This window comes from Nomia melanderi, chromosome 1 (genome assembly GCF_051020985.1).
Source record: "Nomia melanderi isolate GNS246 chromosome 1, iyNomMela1, whole genome shotgun sequence".
Classification (NCBI taxonomy): Eukaryota; Metazoa; Arthropoda; class Insecta; order Hymenoptera; family Halictidae; genus Nomia; species Nomia melanderi.
This window is the reverse complement of record NC_134999.1, coordinates 37,378,309-37,401,980: the sequence shown is the minus strand read 5'-3', so window position 1 is coordinate 37,401,980 and position 23,672 is coordinate 37,378,309. Positions and strand designations below refer to the sequence as shown.

At 43.4% G+C, this 23,672-nt stretch overlaps 1 protein-coding gene across 3 annotated transcripts in view; it reads right to left on the bottom strand.

Annotated features, from left to right (window-relative positions):
- The window catches only part of LOC116424891 (uncharacterized), a 201,461-nt gene that overhangs the window by 87,367 nt on the left and 90,422 nt on the right, over positions 1-23,672 (bottom strand). The window lies entirely within an intron of this gene.

The following is a 23,672-nucleotide window of genomic DNA, read 5'->3' as shown; positions in this document are numbered from 1 at the left end:
ATATTTCGTGATTTGTTGAGGAACGTTGGGTAGACTTAAAACGACTGATCAATGTTTAGATTAACCCTTTGCACTTGATTTCATACAGTAAAAGTATAAAATTTGATATTTAATATTATGTTTCCTATAATACATCATTTTGAGAGATATTCAAGTAACATAGCTTTGTTCCTCAATGTACGCGTGATTTCTCGTCGACTTAGTTTCAAAAAATATCGATTTTCTCATCAGAAAATGTTAAAATATTTCTAGTGAACAACTTCCGAGTGCAAAGGGTTAAACGCGATATTATAAGAACAACGGAGAATAAGATAGTAACGAAGATATGTTCACTTATGATTATCTTTTGATATTTATTACAAAGATGCGTTAACCCATTCACTGCCAGTCACGAACATACTCGTAGCAAGAGATTGCCAGTTTGGAACAATCTTGGTTATATTTGAAACGTATCGTAATATAAAGCAAAATAAATTGAAAGTACAAATGAAATCACACATTTTCTGCTAGCAGTGAATGGGTTACTGCAAGATTTGTCACTGTTATAAAAGAATAAGGAATATTGTATAGAATGCCTAATTTTCTCATGGCAGTGAACGCGTTAAATACGTGAACACGCAGAATAAAACTCTTGCTGGGAGAATAATACATTGTACGAAGTACGTGCATCATTGACGAAGCAAACAGCGAAATACATTTCAGCGTTCCTGGTTACATTTTATTTGTACTATTATTTCGCCGATGGTTTAACGAACCTTAATCCGTTCGTTGCAATTCATTCGTCACGGATGAGTTTCCGTTTAATAAAACTGCGCGGAACAACGGAGGAAGCGCGTTCGCGCGAGGCGTTGTATAATTTTCCACTGAAACATCCGGGCGTTTTGGCCGATCGTATAAGATCTACTATAACAATTCAGCTGAAGCGCGCTAAGAGCTCGGCGCTCGTGGAATAAAAGAAAAACAGAGGGGAGCACCTTAGGAGCGCATGAAAAAAAGAAAGAGGAATAACCCGGCGTACGCATGAAGGGAACGATGCACTTCTGTTCCCCGGGAATCGTTGCACTTTTCATTTTTCATCTCCGCCTGAGAATAAGGAGAGCGAGGCCTGCAGTGAAACAAAAACACACTCGAGGAACGTTTATTGCCGCAATCAAAGTGAACGCGGTATTATCGTCTCTCGTTTTACTCGGGCCTTTTTTATTGTGCGATCTCTCGCGATGAGGAGCGAGAGGGAGAAAGAGAGGCGGAGCAGAAAAACTCCGGAGCACTCGGTGAATTTCCAAAGGGCGAGGAGAGTCTCTAGAAAATGAAGAGAAAGGGAGCGTCTCCGTAATGGTGCGTTTACACCAACAAAACGAATGCCGGTTCCGTTCACAATCTTGAGGAATTCGTGCTGGTCTCGTGTGGACATTTGCAAATGTTTGTGAACGTTAGTGCGAATGTTATTTTAAGAGGAGCGTGAAGGAATTATTGTATTAATTATTGTATTCGTTAGGCTATTTATTATTCTGTTGGTTATTCTATTAATTATTCCAATAACTATTCCATCGAATATTCTATTAATTATTCCAACAACTATTCTATCGAGTACTCTATTAATTATTCCAATAACTATTCTATCCAATACTCTATTAATAATTCCAACAACTATTCTATCGATTATTCTATTAATCATTCTTCCAATCATTCTATCAATTATTCTACAAATTTCACTAAAGATTCTACTAGTCCTTGTAATAATTATTCCATCTTAATCGAACCTCGTTTCTAATCGAGCAGTCGTTGGATGTTTAGGAGTATTAAGCAAATGAACTATTGGTTTATCTTATTGGAGCGTTCGACTAATGTAAACGCACCCTAATGCCGCGAGAGCGAGCGGAATCGAGTCGCGTAGGCCGGGAAACTAATTCCGACCCCGCGCGGATCGAGCCTGAGCAGGAATAATGCGAATAAAAAATGAAGAAGCCACGCCGGAGCCGGCGAACCCCCCGGTTGAGAGCGGGGATCGCATGATAATCCTCTTTCGCGCGGGGGACCGCTCATTCTTCATTTTTCAGTCGGAATTTCCTCGTGAATTCGCCGGGTGTTAGTCCCGTGGGACGCGAACCGTGCCACGTGGCCTCGAACGCCATGGCTGGAACGAACTCGAGACTCGCAATGACAGAAAGCACTGTTTCTGAACGAATTTCGTATTCTCAAACTTTTACAGCTGTGAAATCATCGAATAAATATTATATATACCATTGATTGGCACTACACTTGACCTTCCATTAACCCTTTGCACTCCGTAGGCGCCTGTCAGTCGCCAGTTGATTTGACAGAGCAAAATTATAGAGTTTGACATTTAATATTAAACTTTGTACAATGCATCGACATGTATTAAAACAGCGTATTTCTTTAATTTATGTGCGATACCTCGTTAAGTCAGTTTGAAATGTCGTTGGTATTCGATTAAAAAATATTGAGTATTTCTAATGAAAAACTTCTGGAGTGCGAAGGGTTAATTAATCGATGCGTTGAAGGACTGGAAATGTACGAACGAATATTCTGACGAACAACTGAAATTCGTTTCTGCAAATGAATCGATTTATGAGGCGATGGTGAGTGGTAATTAGCAATTGTTTTCAATAACGCTTATCTTCCACGCATTAACAGCTATATAATATGGAATTCGAATAGCATTAGGTTCCTCGAGTAAATGAATAGATAGGATAACAACGAAATCCCATGAATTCGCGGCGCAATAATTAACGGAACGGTAATCGATAATGATTTTCGTGGATCGTCTTTCACGGGATAACAGCGTTCGAACGGTGAGTCCGGAATTAACGGTATTAGGTCGCGAATAAATTAATTGACCGCCCGGTAATCGAGTTGAACGAATCCATTCGGTGGATAATGAACGGGCGCAAAAATCGACGGCGTCCTTCGGAACCGGTCGCCTTTCACGGACCGACGCCCCGCCACGCGAGCGGTCGGAAGTTTTAACGAGCCGACAATTCAATTTTAATTGGATAATTGAAACACGCGAAACAAGATCGGCTGACCGAATCCTGCGCGCCTTTTATCGGCGATCCCAATTAACCTCGCAACGTCGACGGCATAAAGGAACCGTTCGCGAACGAATTTAATCATTCCCCTCGCGAATGTTTACGCGATACGTAACGTAAAACAATTCTCCGAGCGGTGATCGAGTTTTTCCCGTTCGAGTGGAAACGATTTAATTGTGTATGTATAAAATGAATAAAAAAAAGAAAGAAGAAAACAACGATACAGGGGAGAAGACGTAATAATACACCGCGTATCCCGGTGAAACAGCTGCGCGCACCGTTGCGAGTAGATACGGTCGTTAATAGCCAGACACGGGAATCAAGTGATAAACGAGCTGCACGCGCGCTCCAGGACCCTTCAAAGTCAATTGCCTCCGCGACAACGACGTATACAGCGCGAAAACGCGATTCTGTATTTTTCATACATCCACCCTTTTAAATTATCGTTCACCCTTTGTGCGCGTCGTCTGTTCGACTCGTTCCGAGATTTACCTTTTGCGATCGACGTTCCTCGTCGAGTACTGAATTCAGGTCGGTTAATACGGTTCTCCGTGGAATATGAAACGATTGCTGTACGGTTCTGTTCAAATAAAAATATTCAACATGTTGACTGACGTTAGTAATCAGTGATCACCGTTATTAATATACTAACGTATTTATTACTTTATAATACAGATCAACGATATTAGGAACGATCGTTCTTTAATAACGGTTACTCATTAGTTATTGACGAATTAGTAATTACTATCGAGTCGCTCAGAATAAATAATATTCTTTTCAATAATTAAAGAATTTCGTTTCTTTCTAGCTCAGAAAGCCTTTTACTTTATACCTCATGAATATAATATATAATTTCAGAAGCGAAAACATTAATTGTCTTGATGATTACAGAATTTAGTCCTTTCGTTTCTTTCTAGCTCAGCCCTTCACTTTGTACCTTCTGAATATAATATATAATCATTCTACAAGCCAAAACATTAATTGTCTCGATGATTAAAGAATTTCGTCCTTTCGTTTCTTTCTAGCTCAGAAAGCCCTTCACTTTGTACCTTCTGAATATGATATATAATCATTCCAGAAGCCAAAACATTAATTGTCTCAATGTTTCCTTTCTGAACTCAACCACATCGGCCTCTAAACAACTCTACAATTAATTCTCAAACACCATAATCCTCACTCCACGCTATCCTTACCTATCAACGACTCAAAGCTCCGACGTACCGTCGTTATCACTAAAATTGCACACGCGAACAACACAGAAACGAAACGACGGGGATCGACAAGAGGTCGCAAAGCCGAAAAATCCTTCATCCGCGGCTCGACCGTAAATCGCGCGGGACGAGAATAGCCGGCGATTCGCGCGGATCCGTCGACGCGGCGCGCGCAATTAAAACGATTTCCGGCGACGACGAGGGCGTTTTATCAACGAGCGCGATACGAACGGCTTAATTGCGCGCCGGCCAATCGGGGTGAGGCCGCGGATCGAGCGGCGCGACGCCGCGCGGAACGCGGCGAGCTGTCCGAGATTAAATCGGCCCGCTCTCGTCGCAAATTAAATTCAAATGTCGCGGAGCCGCCGTTTATCCTGTTACCTAATAATTGAAATTTCGCGGGCGTCGAGTCAAAAGCCTCCCTTTAATGCCGCCCCCTTTTCACCCTCGGCCGAGCCGCGCCGCGCCGCTCTCATATGCGCGCAGAGGATATCCGCGCGGCTCGGTTTCACCGCTCTCGTATGTTTGCGAGATTAACAAGGGATAGAGGAGCCGCGAGATAGAGCTCGGTCGGACGTGAGCGACGATTCTGGCGGCACTGCCACCGCCGTCCACACTTGCGGTCGCGCGGATCGGTGACTACCGATTCGGACCACCCTATTGATTCGGTGGCCTCGAGGTGGCGGACGGTGCTAGTGGTTAATGTCGCTGGTCACTGGAAAATGCGTCGCTTCGCGGTGTAGGACTCGCTGGAAAGTAGATCAGCTTGTTTTTTATTTTTGGAATGTGTGCATGGTTATTTTATGGAGTGATTACCCTTTGCACTCGAGAGGCGACTCCTAGTCGCCGGATGATTTGATACAGCAAAATTACAAACTTTGGTATTTACCTTTGTATATTGCATCGAAACGTGAAACATCGAAAGGAAATAGCTTTATACCTAATTTATGTATGGTTTCTTGTTAAATTCATTTTAAAGAATCTCGTCTATATCTAGTTAGAAAGCATAGAATACTTCAAGTGAAAAACTTTCGAGTGCAAAGGGTTAATGCAGTGATTGTGCTAGGGAGTCATTACTTAATGGCAAATGAAGGTCACCGGAGTTGAACATGTGATATGTAGATCTAAGATTTGTGTCAAGGTTTTATAGCTTTTGCAGGTTCATTCTTTTGTAAATCAACGCGTGAAATGTTAATTAGTTCGTAAGAGATACTATTGATCATTAGAATGAATATATTAAGATTGACACGGAAGATATTAGCACTAGAACTACCGTACCAGTCAAAATGACTGGTTTCGATTGTTTTGTTTAGCAATTATTCATTCGAAGCATTGAATATTCGAAATGATCTTGAAAATAGTTTCATTTGAGTACTATCATGAATGCCTGAAGAAACTGAAAATAATCTATTGTTACAATTTTTATGGGAATTGCAAATCGCATTAAATGCTCGGTAGTGTCAGTCATTCGATTCATATATGAAACTAACGCGAATATTCCCATTACAATAAGGCAGGTTAGAGATCAATGAAAAAATTGATCGTGAAGTTTCTTAATGGGTTCCAGTGTCAAGGGGCAAATATGTAAATCGACGTTAAAGCAGCGCCTCGGCGGAACGTATAAAAATCGTGAGACAATGGGGTCGACAGTCGGCGAATTCATTGTTTCGTGACCCGGTAATGGCGCAAAGGGGCAATAATTCTTGATCGGTGCAATAATCCACGGCACAGTCGGCGCGGACGACCTTTCGCGCCGCCCCCCGTTCGCCATTCCTGGATGACCAATTTCGATTCGGTGCGCGCCGCCGGCTCGGCAATTTACACGCTGCGACTTCGCAAAAATATCTGAACAGTTATTGGCTGGCGAAACGTTCGGCCGAATTTCCGCGGCTCGATTAAACCAAAGATTGTTAAAATACGATAACCGTGGGCCGCGCGATATCAGGCGCCTCGTGGACACGTCACGCGCACGCGAATTCAATTCGACGGGCATTCCGCGCGAGCGGAATTAAACCGGCGCGACTGAACGCATTGGTACGGCGAGTTAGTCGAACGAGGCTAATATCCTCGGCATTTCTGTGTTGTACTTATCTTGTAATCGTCTCCTTGCTTGCATCTTCTATTTAGAAACGGAATCGATGAATTTGTGTATCGTTGAAAGAAGGAGTTCAATTGTTATGGTGGTTCATTTAACGAATAGAAGATATTTCATTAACCCTTTGCACTCGGAAGCTTTTCACTAAAATTATTCGACACTTTCCATGAAACATGGGCGACATTATTTGAAACGAACTAATGAGAACGTGCTCCAATTAAGAAACAAACCTGTTTAATATAAATATTTCATATATTGATGCATTATACGAAACTTAATATTATATACAACACTTTGTAATTTTGTTATATAAAATCATATGGTGACTGAGAGTCACCTCTCAAGTGCAAAGGGTTAATTCTTGTGAGATTCATATTTTGAAAAACTAGTATTAATTGCATAATGTTTCTGAATGTGCGAGTATTATTGATTGTATTGCAATAAATTAGTTAGCATTAAAGAATTGAAATTCGTTGTCCTTTGTAGCGAAGGGAAACCTAAGTGCTTTCTCGGCCGGTAAATAATACCGGCGATAATAAGAGAAACAGATTGCTTTCCCATTTTATGGAAGGTATAACGTTTTACGGTCTACATTGAGGACCCTGTAAACCCCCTCGATTTTTATACACGACGTTTTACGGCATTATTATATTTAATTACGAATAGAAGATCGCCAACGGTTCGTATAAAAACAAGCGTTACGTCGGCCCGCTTCACTGACAGTCGCGAGAATCACTGCTCGCGCGTCGGCGTTCTCCTTTTACTGGCCGTGAACGCTTACCGAAACACCGTAACCGAGTCATTTCTGCCATAGGCACCGGGAGTAAACAGCAACGCAGCGTTGCGGACATTGTCCCCGGAGAAATTACAGTGAGAGGTTGTTTCTCTTCGACATTACTCGTTTTTTAGGGAAAACCTCAGCCACTCGATTGCAATTTCCAACCGGGAAGCACTCCGCTGTCAATACAAATATTTGAGGAGGATGCTTTCTGTAGAGACCTTTCAATCAACGCTCCTTCAATAAAATAATTATATAATATAAATTACAGAAACCTCCTTATAGATCAAGTAAACGAACTCGAAGGGATAAAGTATCGATGAAAGCTATCGTGCTGATTGCGTACTGTTTAACTCGCATTCGCCGAGATTCAATCTTGAGAATCTTCATTAGCTTCATTTCTTGTATCAGATTTACCTCATATTCAGAGAATACCAATCGGACATACGAACAGTTACATTCCGTTCCATCGGATACTACCATTAACGTTTCATCATGAAGTAAATTCATATGATTGGCAAGGCCGATGCAGAGGAAGCTTCAGGAACCGGCGCGGAAGGAAAACGAAACAGAAAACTGGTACCGCCGCGAGCCGCGCGCATCCGTTTCCCGATCCACTTGGCACGGACGCGATCGGATCAAAGCATTCGCGTGAAATTGCCATCGGTGACGAAAGTCGAGCCGCCGGCGAAGGGAGCGCGCGGCGTCCCCGGCAAATTGGAACGTCAGCGTGCCTCCCGAAACGCTGCGCCGGCCCGGTGCGTGAATACTAGATTCCGGAAACCGCTTTAACAAGGGTAAGCACTTAACAGCGCTGACGTCACGACGCCACCCTCTAATCGTTACGTCGCGTATCGCGCTGGTTGCAGCCGTCGAATCGCAATTCCAGGGGACGTCCTCCAGCGTTCGATTCCGCGCGTGACCCGGAAATTACGCGGGTTATTTCCGCAATAAAAACCGAGAATTTTCGCGCGTCGGGGCAATCAAACCGACTGCCGTTGATCCATTGTAATTCTTTCGTACTTTTTTTTTCTTTTTCCGCGAGTGCCGCGCAAATTGCGCGAATTAATCTTCCCGCGGCCCTGTGCTCAGCGCGAACCGGGTAATAATTTACTGTTAATCGTCCGCCTCTTTATAACGAGCGCAATTGAACGGAACGAAACGGTTCCCTTTGTCCCTTGCTCGCGGCGCGCGAGCGCGGCACTCTTCGCTTTAATCGAAACAAAAGCCGCGCGCCGACCGAGTTCCGTAATTTCCATATACACTTATTTCTTTTCCCGTTCCACTCCCCCCCCCCCCCCAACGCTGCGCTCTTCCTCGCCGTCCCCGCGTTTAACCTTCAATTATTCCGTTAATTGCGATTTAAATTTCTAACAAGTGGGCTAAAGGAGTCAAACGGGGACAATGTTATCCGAGCAATTTCCGCGCGGAAGCCGCGAGCCATTTGTACTTCCGACGCTCGACAGGATTAAACGGGGGATAGGGATTTCGCCGAGGAGTAAAAAAATACTCCGTCGGATTAAAAATTTTGTTTCCAGCCGGCGGGCGGCGCACGATAAAGCGGACGAATAACCGTCGCGTTTTGGAATTTTTTTTTTTCTCTTAACGCCTTTAGGGCTGGAGGTTCGAGGCGGGAGGAGACGGTGACAAAAGAGGGGCGGAGGGTTGAAGCGGAAGGACAGCGGGAGGGAAGGTTTGAAAGGAAGTGTGTCGCGCGAGGACGGCCGGGAGGACTCGCGCTGTTGGGAAAAGAAATAATTACTCCGGTTAAGTCCTCGTCGCCTGGCTGGCCCGTTGACTTTTTCCAGCCTCCTTGATGATCATTAGAGCACGACGAGTGTGGCGACACACTCGCGCGCTAATTTATCACGTGGGAACTGTGTCACGTTTGAAGCCAGCCCTTAAACGCATTTACTGTAACCGAGTAGAATTCTTCGAGTACGCGGGAAATAAAACTGCTCTCGTTTCCGTGTAATAGAGGTTCTTTTATGAAATAAAGAAAAGGGACAGGTTTATGGGATCATGTGTACAATAAAAGTCGTTGTAACATCTGTAGAAAGGCTTGTAAGTCTCTTAGTGGGCGGAGTCACGGTGTAACGGGAGGAGTCAAGCGTCGCGGTGGCGATGGCCACGCCCAGTGACCTTGATTCAGATAAAAATCGTTGAGAGTTCAATGAGGTGTCAGTTTTGTACAGTTTAGTTTTGAGATTCTACGCTCTGTGTAGAGTACAAACAGAAGTGCTTGAAACTTACATGCTTCACAAGTTGTAGCTTGTAAAATGTCTCAAGGGATTTCGAGGGTAGCTTGACGCTTTATTTGCCCCTTTTCTGCCTGGAACTTTTGCTGGTCGGCGTCGATCGGATCAGTCTTGCATCGAGAAACGGTTCGTGAGTGGGTTTCGACTTTGCTTGCGGAAAACCTGCACGCGGGATTAAGAGGTTACTGAAATGGTCGTCCGCGCACGTTGAGTGCGGCGTTAACTCTGGAAACACCGGTAAGGAGACACGGGATAATCTATCTCCGCGTCGTTGTGGGAAGGCTGACAGTAAAGTTCGTTTACGAGGTCGGTTGATTTCGCTCTACCGAGATTACGCTCGTTATTCGAGACTCATAAAGAAGCTCCACCCACACTACCCTCAACAGGATGCGTATTCGTGTATACGTAACGTGTAATTAAAGATAACTTCCACAGTTGGATCAAACTTTAATGATTCACCAGCTGGAGGCGGATGTATTTGAAAAAGGGTTGATAATACCGTGGGCGTGGCCAGTTCTAAAAAAATCTGGCCCCTCCCACTGACCTTGACACGCAAATATTTCTACACTTCACAATGAACATTCCACAAATGTTCTACCGATTCTCTTTGCACACTACCCTCAACAGGATGCGTATACGTGTATACGTAACGTCTAATTAAAGAAAACTTCCACAGTTGGATCAAACTTTAATGATTCACCAGCTGGAGGCGGATCTATTTGAAAAAGGGTTGATAATACCGTGGGCGTGGCCAGTTGCGAAAAATCTGGCCCCTCCCACTGACCTTGACACGCAAATATTTCTACACTTCACGATGAACATTCCACAAATGTTTAGACTCTCTTTCTACGAAGCTTATCTGATTCGCCAGAAGACAGTCTACAAAACTGAAGTTGAAGGGCTGGAAAGATAAGGCGCGAAATAAGAAGAGTATACGATTTGTGGGAATGTTTCTCTCCGGATCGTTTTCCTAAAACGAAAGGACATTGTGTAATGTAACGGAAACACGATAAAGCAGGCGTTCGTCTTAAAACAAGGTTGTGGCCCGCGGAACGCGAGGAAAAAGCCCGATCCGGCGAACACAGTTTTTAGACACGTCGCGTCACGATATTCGTGTTCAAACGGCTGTGAAAACAGTCGAGGAGGACGGAACGGTAGTCCATGCGTCACCGTGGCGAAGTGTGCATCACGTATGCATGTAAACTGTACGTTATCCTTACATATCTCAACGCGACAGCTGCGGGAAGCGATCCCCACCGACGACGTCACCGGGAATCGTCTACCTTTTATCCTTCCGCGCGTTGCAAACACCTCTTCGTATTTCCGTCGACAGTGACAAAGAGGTACTCGCGAGAATCGTCTCCTTCATCGAGTCCGCGCGGTCGAAGAAGAATTCTCTCGATAATTCAAGGTGTATGTCTGCCACCATAGAAACCGATCTTATGTACAAACCTACCACTAACTGCATTTGTAAATCAACGAACATGCGATGAACTGATTACTCAATTAACACGTTCACTGCCATGAGAATCTTAGGCATTGTATACGATATTCCTTATTCTTTTATAACAATGACAAATCGTAACCCTTTCACTGCTAGCATAAAATGTGTGATTTCATTTGTACTTTCAATTTATTCTGCTTTATATTACGATACGTTTCAAATACAACCAAGATTGTACCAAACTGGCAATCTCTTGCTACGAGTATATCGTGGCTGGCAGTGAACGAGTTAATAATTGAAATAAAACGTCGAAATAAGAATACAGAATGAAAATAACGATTATACATTAGTTAATATAACTCTCTATTCACTAGTAAAAAGAACACTGATTAGCCTCGAATGATACGAGAAATTAGATGCAAATGATTCGATCGAACATCATCGACAGATTCAATTTCCTCGATTGTCAAAGGGAAAGGTAGATTCAATATCTCAGATCGAAGTAGCCAAAAGTGAATTAAGCAATTACCATGAGCAGACGGAGGAATCGAGGATCGAGATTCCCCGATTTCTGTTTTACATTCGGGAAACCAAACGGAGAGACAAACAATTAATCGAACGACGCCGCGAGAGCGCCGCTCGACCGTGCGCCGCGACCCTACTGAATTAACGATGTAAGTAAACGCAATTAAAAGCCGGTAAACACGGGACTCGATCCACGTAGCGGTGCTACGAGGACTCTGTGTACCTTCTTCGTGGACACGTGGAAGGTGATGTCCTCGGCTGGCCAATTATTCTTCGACTGGGTTTACCGGCGACCGTGTTTTATCGCGATGGGAGGAAACGACTCGCGCGCGGCCCGAGCCGCAGTGCATTAACCGGGAATTGCGACAGCCGGAAAAATTGGCGGCGTTGTAAAAACGATCGGCCACTTCGGGCTGATTGCAACGTTTCGATTGCTTGCACCGTCACCCCGACGCGGTGGCTTTAGAGTGGATGTCGCTGCGGCTGTTGCAGCGCGTGAAATTGGGCTGTTCTCGTGAAGAATGTTCGCGCGAGGCTAAAAACCTGGCTCCACAACTGGGCTATGTTCGAGTTAGGTTTTCGCTGAGTTTAAGATGACGCGAGTTAGGCTTGAATTATTTAAAGCTGAACTGGGAACAGTGGAAGGTATTTTGGAAGGATAAAATGAAAGTTTTGGAGTCGATGTTGGAATTTTTCATGTGTCACTTTGCAATGATGATTGTGAAGTGAGATGTAGGATTTGTTGGTAGAGGTATGTATAATAGCCACGCCATAGAGAACTGAAAATAGTGATACTATAATATATTATTTATTTTTTCTGTATATCTACCCCCAAACTTTGTAAGGCCAGGTGAACATTTTTTGTGAAACAAAGCGCTTGTATTTGTTGGTAGAGGTATGTGAGGTCTTACTGTTGAGTATTGCCATGTTTCTGATGAATAATTTATAAGAGAAACGATGTGGATTAGGGAGGGATTGATTAAAGACAGAGTGTTGAAATGGGATGATAAAGAGTCACGAAATAATCAAGCTCTAATGGAGCGTGTATTCGTCAAGCGGAAATGGAACGGAAGCATCGGCGTCGGTTCCACTGTCGCGTTAAGCGCATCAGCGAAATGGAATCCGGTTGAATGAAATAAGTAGTGATGAAAACTTGTTTCATAGAGGCGAGCAAGGGGCAGCTGGTAATAAAGCTTTATTTCTCTGGGAATGAATTTATGAAGAAATAACAAGGAAGAAGGGAAACAAACGCAAATGAAGTTACAACCCCTCTGTTACTGTGCGTCTCCCTCTCTCTCTCTCTCTCTCTCTCTCTCACCCCCGCCGCACAGTATTCTATTCTAGGAAATGAGAAATACGGACGGCAGAACAAGAATTTTTCTCAAAATTAACAAGACTAGCGCAACTACGCGAACCGAGGAACTTTTGTCTCTTTTTCATGCAATTCTCCACCATTCTACTCTACATTTTCACCCCCTTTTTTTCGCTCGTCCGGCAATTTATACGGCCGGCATATATTCTACAAATAAAAGCTACGGTAAAAATAGAAATAAAAGTGGATAAAGTCTATAGAAATATTATCGAGCGTGGCTTGCGCTTAAACAACATTTGTGTACAAGTTAATGAAAGCTATATTAAAAATTGTTGATTGAAACTCGCCCCCCTGAACAAAATAAACGAAAAAAATTCCCTTGCGTAGTATGATTAAAAATATTGAATAAAAATTCACCCTCCAGCAGAATCAAGCAGGAAATCAATACTGTGCTGTGAAAAACACTGAAACTCACTCTTGAACAATGTGAAATCAAAGATGTGAACACAGTGCAATAAAAAGCACTGAACAAAACTCATCCTTGAACAAAATGAAATCAAAGATGTGAATACAATGAAATAAAAAATACCGAAAACGAAACTCACCCTTGAACAAAATGAAATCAAAGCTGTGAATACAGTGCAATAAAAAATACCGAAAACGAAACTCACCCTTGGACAAAATGAAATCAAAGATACGAATGCAATTCAATAAAAAATACCAAAAACGAAACTCGCCCTTGAACAAAATAAAATCGAAGCTGTATATACGGGGTAATAAAAAGCACCGAGCGAAACTGACCCTTGAACAAAGTGAAATGAAAGATGTGAACACAGTGCAATAAAAAGCACCGAACGAAACTCACCCTTGAACACAATACTCGTCTGCCTGTCGACGTCTTTGAACTCGGAACCGTGTAACGCCGGTGTTTCCGCGAACAAGTACTGAAACTCCGCGGAGGGATCGTCGCCGCGCCTCTTAAAGACCAACAGAGCACACTGGAACGCGATAAATACGATTACCCTAGGCGACGAGCCAATATTTGTTCGCGTATGAAGCGGTTTCGACGGGGGGGCGGTGACTCCCGATGTTTATCCACCGTCTCGAATGAAATTCATTTTATAGCGTTCTATCGAGTTACGTGGCTCGCTGTTTGCACTCGAATCGGCCGGCGTACCTGTAGCAGCTCGGTGTCGGACAGCGTGAGCGGCGTCGCCGCCTCCTCCTCCCGAAGATCGTAATCGACGTCGCTGAAATTCCGCAGGACTATCTCTCCCGACGCTCCTCTGTGTTTCGTTTTATTGAAATTCACCTTATCTGTGGGCGGTACGCTGAGAATCGGTTCGTCCGTCACGACGTAGATTCTGGGATTAACGAACGCCTCTTTATTTCTTATACGTTTCCTAGTTTCTTTCGCTTCTTAGTTTCCCTAGGTTTTCGTTATTAACCCTTAACGGACCGGGAGTATCTCAAGTTGACTCACCGAAGGTCATAGCTGACAAGCGAAAACAAATTCACAGAAGTGAGCACAATAAAATATTACATTGCTCCGTTAAGGATTAAAGATTGCTAACGATGATTCCCTTAAATCAAACTTCAGAAGCGAATTGTTAATCTATGTGTACTCTAGATCGATTCTAAAGCATTTTAGTTCAACGAATCTGCCAGAAATATGAATCGTCCAGTTACAAGATTCAGTTTCGAAGATAAACGAGCGAGATAAATCTTCGAAACGATCATGTTCAGATTATAATTACTCCGGGGTGAAGATGAGATTCAAGCCACCCTTCAGACTGATAAAACTGAAGACAGGAATATAGTCTCTATCGGTGATCCGACAATAAATTCTGAACGGCTGCTGGTTGCAAATCGTGCCGACCTGGACGTAAACGCCAAAAGATTAGCCCAAAGTAAAATTCAACGGTTCGCGACGATTATGGTCTCCAATACATTCGACAGCCGAATTATCCTAACAACTCTGGAATCGAATTATATCCGAGAATCGCTCGTAATTTTCAGTCGACCGCTCGCGGCACCGAATCGGTAGATTTTATGCAAGGGCATGAATGAAACCGTTCGCGATATAAAGCGATCGATTCGTAGTCGAAGAGGAAGTGAAAAAAAGGAGGAACGAAACGGAAAGGAGAGAAATTGCGCGGCTGACCGACACGGGCGAAGCTTTTGTCGCGCCGCCGAACGAGAGACGATCCTCCGGCGATTTTTTGTCCCCCTTGTTTCTTCGGTTTTCATTCTGCGCGCCGCGCGTGCGCGTTCGACCGCGACGGTTCCGATGAATCGCGGAACACTGAAATTTTCCATTTACGAACATGCCTGAAAGCCACCGGCGGCGCCATAACGGAAGCTGCCGAGCTGCCGATTAATATTAAGTGGATTAAAACATTGAATGCGCATTAAATTAAATTGGCTTCGATCATTCGCGGCGCCACCCGGCGATAGACTACGCCGGCCGGGGAATATTCTGTCGATAACAGCCGCGGTTAACTTTGAATATTTTAGTAACGATAAATGAGATGGAACATCGTTTCTCCAACGATCTGCGAGGTTTATGGGCTGTTCCCTTGTTCCTTTTCGTTCGTTAATAAGGGATCGACGCGTTCGGCGATTTTTCTTTGAAAATCCGTGAAACAGGGATGATTTTTATGGAAAAAGTGTTTGTTCATTCGTTAAAGGATCGACGCGTTCGGCGATTTTTCTCTGAGAATCCGGGAAACAGGGATGACTCTTATAGAAAAAGTGTTTTTTCGTTCGTTAAAGGATCGACGCGTTCGGCGATTTTTCTCTGAGAATCCGTGAAACAGGGATGATTCTTATGGAAAAAGTGATTTCCATTTGTTAATAATGGATCGACGCGTTCGGCGATTTTTCTTTAACAATCCGTGAAACAGGGATGATTCTTATGGAAAAAGTATTTTTTCGTTCGTTAAAGGATCGACGCGTTCGACGATTTTTCTCTTAGAATCCGTGAAACAGGGATTTCTTATGGAAAAACTGTTCTCGACAGTTCGAATGGTGTCGGAAGAGGGTCAGAGGTGCTTCGAAGTATCTCGAGAAGCGTTACGTCTGCGAAGAGATCGCTGATATTGGGAAACACTTGATTCTTCAAGGTTATGGTCGTTTTCTGCACGATTAGGCTGGGATTTCCTACGATGATCACCGAGATCTCGATCGGCGGATGCGCTAGCATGACTCGACGTCGATCTTTTGCCTCCTCTTGCCGAATACCATGTACAATTTCCTCATTTTCTATTAAGCCTCTATGAGTTCACGAACGTTTAGAAACCTAAAGTTACGGAAACTATATAAACTTCACGCGATTTCCACGTCGATGTCTCGTACCGTCGAAACAACGTGAAATTGTCCCTTCGGAACTACAATCGCGGAACGACAAAATAGGAATTTTAATTACTACCGAGGAACTGGAAGTAATTGATTCTTGTTCCGACCCTCCGAGGGACCCGCGCGGATTACCATAAAACTCGGCAATCTGCTAACCCACTCACCCCTCGGCGACGTTCTACAGAACCACATCTTCTTCAAGCATCATAAAATTATTCCAAGAGAAGAAACGACCGTCTGCCGGTCGTTTATCGGTTGGTTCAAGGATTCTCGCAGTTATATTCGCCCTGGTGGCCCTCGTGCTCCCCTTTATTCCCGTCGCGAGGCGCAGAATCGCGGGCGTACGACGTTGATTCTCGGTTAACGTTTTCTAGAAGGGGCCGCGGCGATATCCAACGTAACTTATACTCTTTCTTGCCGATCCCATTCTCGTCGATGACCGTATAAAGCCGTTGCATGGGGCTCGAGCATTTTGTACTATTCGCGACATGTCTCCCCCGAGGATAATCCGATCAGTTGATAAATCGTGCTCCGGTATACCCCGGAATTTCTTTTGAGAAACGTCCCGGAAAAAAGTTCGAGATATCGCGTCCGCTGGAAAGGATACGAACGTATGGCTCGTAAGTATTACGCTGGTCTCTTACGTCTGTGGTATCTATGAGCTAGAGTTCGATACACATTATCGGTCCACTTTGGGTGCGGTAAAAATTCATTGGTTACTTGTGGTTTTTAACGAATGAAGACTGAGCGAGATCAAATTGAAACTAAGAAATATAACGAAAGTAAGTGCAAAAAAGTAAGATGTAATAAAAGAAGATGCAGGAGACTATGATATAACGAAAGAAAATTCAAGGAACTAAGAAATATAAGGAAAGTAAATGCAAGAAGCTAAGATGTAACGAAAGAAAATTCAAGAAACTAAGAAATATAGCAAAAGTATGTGCAAGAAACTAAAAGGTAACAGAAGAAGATGCAGGAGACTATGATACAGCGAAAGAAAATTCAAGAAAGTAAGAGATATAGCGAAAGTAAATGAAAGAAACTAAGATATATCGAAAGAGGGTGCGAGAAACTACGATATAATAAAAGAAAATGCAACAGACTCAAATATAACGAAAGAAAATTCAGGGAACTAAGAGACACAACAAAAATAAGTGCAAGTAACTAAAATGTAACGAAAGAGGATGCGAAAAACTACGACATAACAAAAGAAAATGCAAGAGAAGTCAATCTCTCATTTATATTTCACTGCAACATATCCCGTTTCGTTTACGATCTTCATTAAGCGGTTTCGACATAAACAAAATGCTCCAATGCAGTTTCAGCTCGGTAGCCAGCGCAGACGTGACAGGCCTGGCACGTAATGGCTTACGGTTTAGGGATACATAGTAACAGGAAGCAAGGTTCCAGGACTCGTATCTCGTCGCGAGGTCGACGGAATTCGCGGGCGAAATAACGGTCCGCGTATTTAGCCCCGGAATTAGGGTCCACCACGCTGGAAAATCCTTTAACTGCTCCCATATATCTTGGCAAGTGCGCCCGTACCTTCCGTTCGAACGCCTTTTCGTATTTAATCGAGCGTGCGGGAACGCGCGGCCTAAACCGTGAACGAAAATCGGAATTACAAACGACGTCGAAAATTGTTTACCGTGAAACAACGCGCTCGCAAATTGCTCGCTCGCTTCTGCCGCTGCGGGTTTTCTCTGTTTTTTAATAGAGGATTTTAGGGGATTACGGGATCCCATGGTTTCACACGTGAATCGAAAGGAATACGCTTAAGCTGAAAGATCGGAGTTGGAGGAATACGTAATTCGAGAAATGATGTAACTCGTTTTCGTTTTAATGTATGAAATATTGAAATGTGGGATTAATTGAAGGTAAAATTCAAAGATGGCACGTTTAGTGAAAGATAACGAAGTGAAGCTGATATAGAATTATATAATTCCGTTTCTCTTTCGAATGCTTTCAAAGAATTTCGAGTAAAATGAAGGTAGATTAAACTATCCTTTGACCTTTGCACTTTATTGGAACTTCGTGCCGGAAATTCTGCATGAATTTCAGCGGACTGGATATTAATGTTGGATTCGATAAAACATTCGCCCACCGTAAAGAGAACAGGGATGCTCGAAACGATTATGGAAGGAGAAAGAGGATCTTTATCTTCCTACTTCGAGTTGTCCGGGAAAGGAGACTCAATTTAAAGCGTCCCGGGAGATTCTTGTTGAGAGACTGGTCCGTTCCGATATTTGTGCTATGCCTCGGGCCGGGATAAAAATTGGAAAAGCCATACGATATTAAAGACTATTTGCAGTTTATTGCGCTGTCTCGTGCGCAGCTGTTTCCTTTCCCAGTTTGAAAATACGTACTGTAGCCGGTGCACCCAGATGTAACTACCGTGCACGCTGTGGTAACAATGCAGAATGTAATATGCATTTTCTCGTAAATAAGTTCCATTTAAGAAACAAGAATATTCCGCAAAACCCATGCCAATTCTTCTCTTTAACAATCAAAAATATTCGTTTCATACTAAAATATAAATTTCCACTGCTTCTAAACATTATGTTTAATTTTCATTCAGAAGAGCACAGATAATTGAACTATGGAATGCTGTTATCAAGGAAAATTTCAATGTTCGCTTGTTCGTCATTCAGAAGAGCATAGATGATTAAGCTATGATATGCTGTTATCAAGAAAAATTTCACTGTTCGCTTGTTCGTCATTCAGAAGAGCATAGATGATTAAGCTATGATATGCTGTTATCAAGAAAAATTTCACTGTTCGTCATTCATAAGAAGAGCACAGATGATTAAGCTACGAAATGTTATCAAGAAAAATTTCACTGTTCGCTTGTTCGTCATTCAGAAGAGCACAGATGATTAAGCTATGAAATGCTGTTATCAAGGGATGTTTCGCTGTTCGCTTGATAATTGAAAAAGATTTACGAGGCAGATGAAAGGAATGCCACGATGATATCGCGAAGAATGATTAAACGAGGTATCACAGCGGAAATTCCATTTCTCTTCATCGTCCGGAGTAGAAGAAAGGAAAATAATTCAGCGTTTCGGGTCTCTCCCCCGATACTCGCGGGGCCACAATAATTCCAATCTCCTTTCTGAAGTTCCGCGGCTGGTCTCGGCGAGCAACCAGCCGTATTCCGTAGTCTCTTGATCTTAAGGAGCCCTCGAGGAGTTGATCCAGCGGCTACAAAGTACCCGAAAGGCAGAAGACGCCGGGGCTTTCTGATGAATATGCCTTCGAACGAAGCTTTCCGAGGTTCGAGGTCAGGTGGCCCCTTTTCGGGCAAGTGTCTCGGCCATACATATTCGAGTGGCGTAGCCGCGGCTTGATCCACCGAAAACCGGTTGTCTTTGTAATGGAAATGTCCCCGCGACGGCGCTGTCGCCTACGCGACGCCTCCGCCTCGTGAATTTTCACGATCCCCGGAAGACCGCGTGAACACCGTTAGTTCAACGAGTCAAGACGATGCGTGTACCGCCGCTTCGAAGTTTCAAACCACTTTCGGTGAACGGAATTTACGAAAGAGTGTGGAACGGAATTGTACTGACGATTATTTTGAGATTGCATTCTTATCTGTTTCAATTCCTTGGGATTTAAGGTTCTTCTGTTTCAATTCCTTGGAATTTAAGGGTCTTCTGTTTCAATTCCTTGGAATTTAAGGTTCTCTGTTTCAATTCCTGGGAATTTAAAGTTCTTCTATTTCAAGTCTTTGGAATTTAAGGTTCTTCTATTTCAATTCCTTGGAATTTAAGGTTCTATTTCAATTCCTTGGAATTTAAGGTTCTTCTGTTTCAATTCCTTGGAATTTAAGGTTCTTCTGTTTCAATTCCTGGGAATTTAAGGTTCTTCAGTTTCAATTCCTTGGAATTTAAAGTTCTTCTGTTTCAATTCCTTGGAATTTAAGGTTCTATTTCAATTCCTTAAAATTTAAAGTTTTTCTATTCAGAATTCAAATTTTTATCAACTGCAATTCCTTGGAATTTATATTCCTAGCAATGTTAAGTGATTGAGATTCAAATTTCTATTAATTCTAATTGCCGGAGATTCAAACTTTCAACTTTAATCCTTTAGCATTCTAATTCTTCCAATAATGAAATTTCTACACGAATATCTTCAATAATAAGAGAAATTCTACCAAAAATAACATAAAACACTCTACAATATAAATCTCAATTAAACAGAAAAATTACCAAATCCCCTATTCACTTTTTCATGAACTCATTAATCTCCGAAGCCCGGATCTTCCCCTCTAAGTTCCTTAAATCCTCAGCTCCACGACCAATAGCTACAGATGTCGTAAAAAAAATCGGACCGCCCAGGAGATTTAATCGATCCGATCGCTGCAATCTGTTTCCACTTCTGTAAATAATTGTCGGGCGCTGATAGTCCCCACGAGACGCAGACTGCCGAGCACCGGCGAGAGAAAGAGAAACAGAGGGTCAGGTGTTGGTCGCCGGTTGTTCGGAAATTGAAAATTAAAACGGGACCGAGATCGAGTATCGGAGATACCTTCTCTTCCTTCGAGTACTTTATTGGTTTGGGAAGACCCTTGGCTTTATTCTGCGGGAAATCGATTCGCAACGGTTTTCTTGGCTCCTCTTGGCGGAGGAAGTTTTATGTGCTCGGGAACCGTTAATCTTTCCGCTCCCGATACCACGGCTCGCCTTCGAACAAAAAGATGTTCGAGGTTTCGGGGAAGATACGATTGCGGAGCGTTATCGCGCCGCGGCGAAACATCAATTAGCAGAGAATTTTAAAGAAATTCTCTTCTCATTATCGGTTCCAGCGAATCGAAGACAAAGTGTGAAGTACATTTCATCTCGCTGCACTCTTTCATGTTTTCTTTGCAAAATATATGCGCTATCAATGCACAAAGCGTACAAAAGTGGAATATTCTAAACTAAATTGAACTTAATGAACTTTCACGTTTTCTTTACAAAATGTTTGCGCTACCAATCCACAAAGCGTAGAAAATTGGAATATTCTAAACTAAATTGAACTTAACGAACTTCCTCGTTTTCTTTACAAAATATTTGCGCTATTAATGTACAAGGTATACAAAATTGGAATATTCTAAACTAAATTCAACTTAATGACGAAAGGATGCTCTAGAAAGTGTAACAGTGAGACGAATACATCATTTTTATTGCAAGTCGCGTAAAAATATTCTTACACAAATCAAATACTCCCTCGCATTAACAACTGACAAACGATCTTCAGTCGCATCAAAATTACACATTCCCTAACGACAATAATTCCGCTGCGCCGGCAGAGAAAGCTTATCGAAAACATTCCACAGCCGGAGAGAGCCTCGCTGGGGAAGCCTTCTCCAATTCGTTATTCCGCTACTCAGCTCGAGTGAAGCGGGTTCCTCCATTCTCGCGAATCTCGCCGGGCCATTGACACATTTAACCCCGCGAAATCCAATATCCTTTGTGAAAGAAAACTCGGGTCCTCCGGAGACGCGGTTCCCACGGCTCGTGTCGACTCCCGCGCGCCGGTTGCGCGACGAATTTCCCGTCGAATTACCAGCTCGGCGATCGAACGGCTCGGACCCGAGCGCCGGTGTAAATTGAAATCGTCGACAACGCCGGACTCTCTTTTTTTTTCGTTTTAATTATTCCCCGTTACGCGACAGCGCCATTGTTCCTCGTCGGAACGGACGCGCGTCGCTGTATCGGGGCCGATGCGTCGTGATTGACTGCATCTGCGGGCGAAGGCGCGCGACAAAAGACAGCTTCCGCTCGGCGCGGGTCGGGGATTTTTCAGCGGCTCGCGGAGGAAAGTTTACAACGAACGGGGAAACGTTTGCCGAGGAAAATTGGAGTTTCGACGGGAATACCTGCGGCGCAGCCCGGTTGCGAGGTGCGGTCGAACAATATTTTGCAACCGTGCCCGGCACGGGAATGTTCCGCAGTTTTTGCAGCCGGAAAGTTCCGACTTTTATTTAATTATTTGCGGCTGACCGTTGCGCGTTTGTTCTACTTTATGCAGGCGACGCTGTCTGCGTTGGTTAGAGTTCCTTCTGGCTAACGGAAGTTAGTGGCATCTCGGGAGGTGAGGGATCTTAGAGTGTGAAAGTGGAACGCATTGGTCACACAAGTTACTTTCGATGTTTCAATTTACGTTTTAACACTAACTACCGTAACAGTCAAAATGACTTCGATTGTTTCGCAATTATTCATATCTTTGAAGCGTTAAATATTCAAAATTACAAAATGAATACGAAGAAATGTTATAGCATTTCTCATTTCCGCTAGGAATACTATAAAAATTAGTAGCAGTTACTGATTGATTACAAAACAACCTGGAGTGCTAGGGGTTGATACCTTAAAAGCATTGAATATTTGAAATGATTTTGGAAATAAATAGTTTCACTTGAATACTATAATGAATGTCTGAAGAAACCGAAGATAATCTATTGTTACAATATCTCTAGAGATTAGACATCAATCGTATTAAATGCTCTAGTTCTAGTGTTAAGTGACTTCTGAATGAAAACTTACTATCGTTCCTACTCTACTTCAATCGCAATCTTCCGATCGTCGAGATAAATATCCCTCGTGTTCCACGAAACAATCGCCGCGGAAAACTTTAGTTCGCCGACTCTCTCATTCCTAAATTATTCGACGAGAGAAATAACAAATATTCAAAATGACTTAAATACTTCGACTTGAATACTATAATGAATGTCTGAAGAAACCGGAAATAATCTATTGTTACAATATCTCTAGAGATTAGACATCAATCGTATTAAATGCTCTAGTTCTAGTGTCAAGTGACATTGAATGAAAACTTACTATCGTTCCTACTCTACTTCAATCGCAATCTTCCGATCGTCGAGATAAATATCCCTCGTGTTCCACGAAACAATTGCCGCGGAAAACTTTAGTTCGCCGACTCTCTCATTCCTGAATTATTCGACGAGAGAAATAACAAACGCTCGCGAGCGGAGAAGAACGCGGAGCATTAACATCCGAGTTCCTTTCTGAGAGCGCGCCGTTCTACGACTGCGATATGAACAGAAGAACGGAATGCGTTACGGCGGCGCATAAATGATTCCTCGCCGCAGCCCCGTTTTACGATTCTTATCTCGGCCGCGGCCCCGTAAGCGGAAAGTAATATTTCCAGCCGACAATGGGTGCCGATCCAGCAACGGCGCGCGTCCGTCGCCTCCGCTTTACAAGGGCCTTAATTGCGCGGCCGTGGCAAACATTTGCATTTCAAGTGGCTTTTGCTTCCCTGCATAATGTTTGACACAGCTGCCAGCTACGGGGACGCGCCGCGCGGACGGCAGAACGCTCGTAAGTACGAGAGGCCACTTTGTGCGGCGTCCCGTTGCGGCACACGTCGCGGAACGCGTCGAACGGACCGGCCAATGACATTCCTCGACGATGAAAAATCCTCCGGTGACCCGTCCCATTATCCGACAAAGAGGAATCGAGTCCCCTACGCTTCGCTATATCGCCGTCCGCTCTCGAATGCTTTCGATTTACATGAGAATCGGACCTCGAGCTGCTCTAAGCCGGTCGGAGCTATAGAATCTACGCGCAGAATTAATTTCTGGCCGTCCAGAAGGTTCTGGCTTGAGTCCTGGGATGTTGTGATATTTTAGCCTGACAGT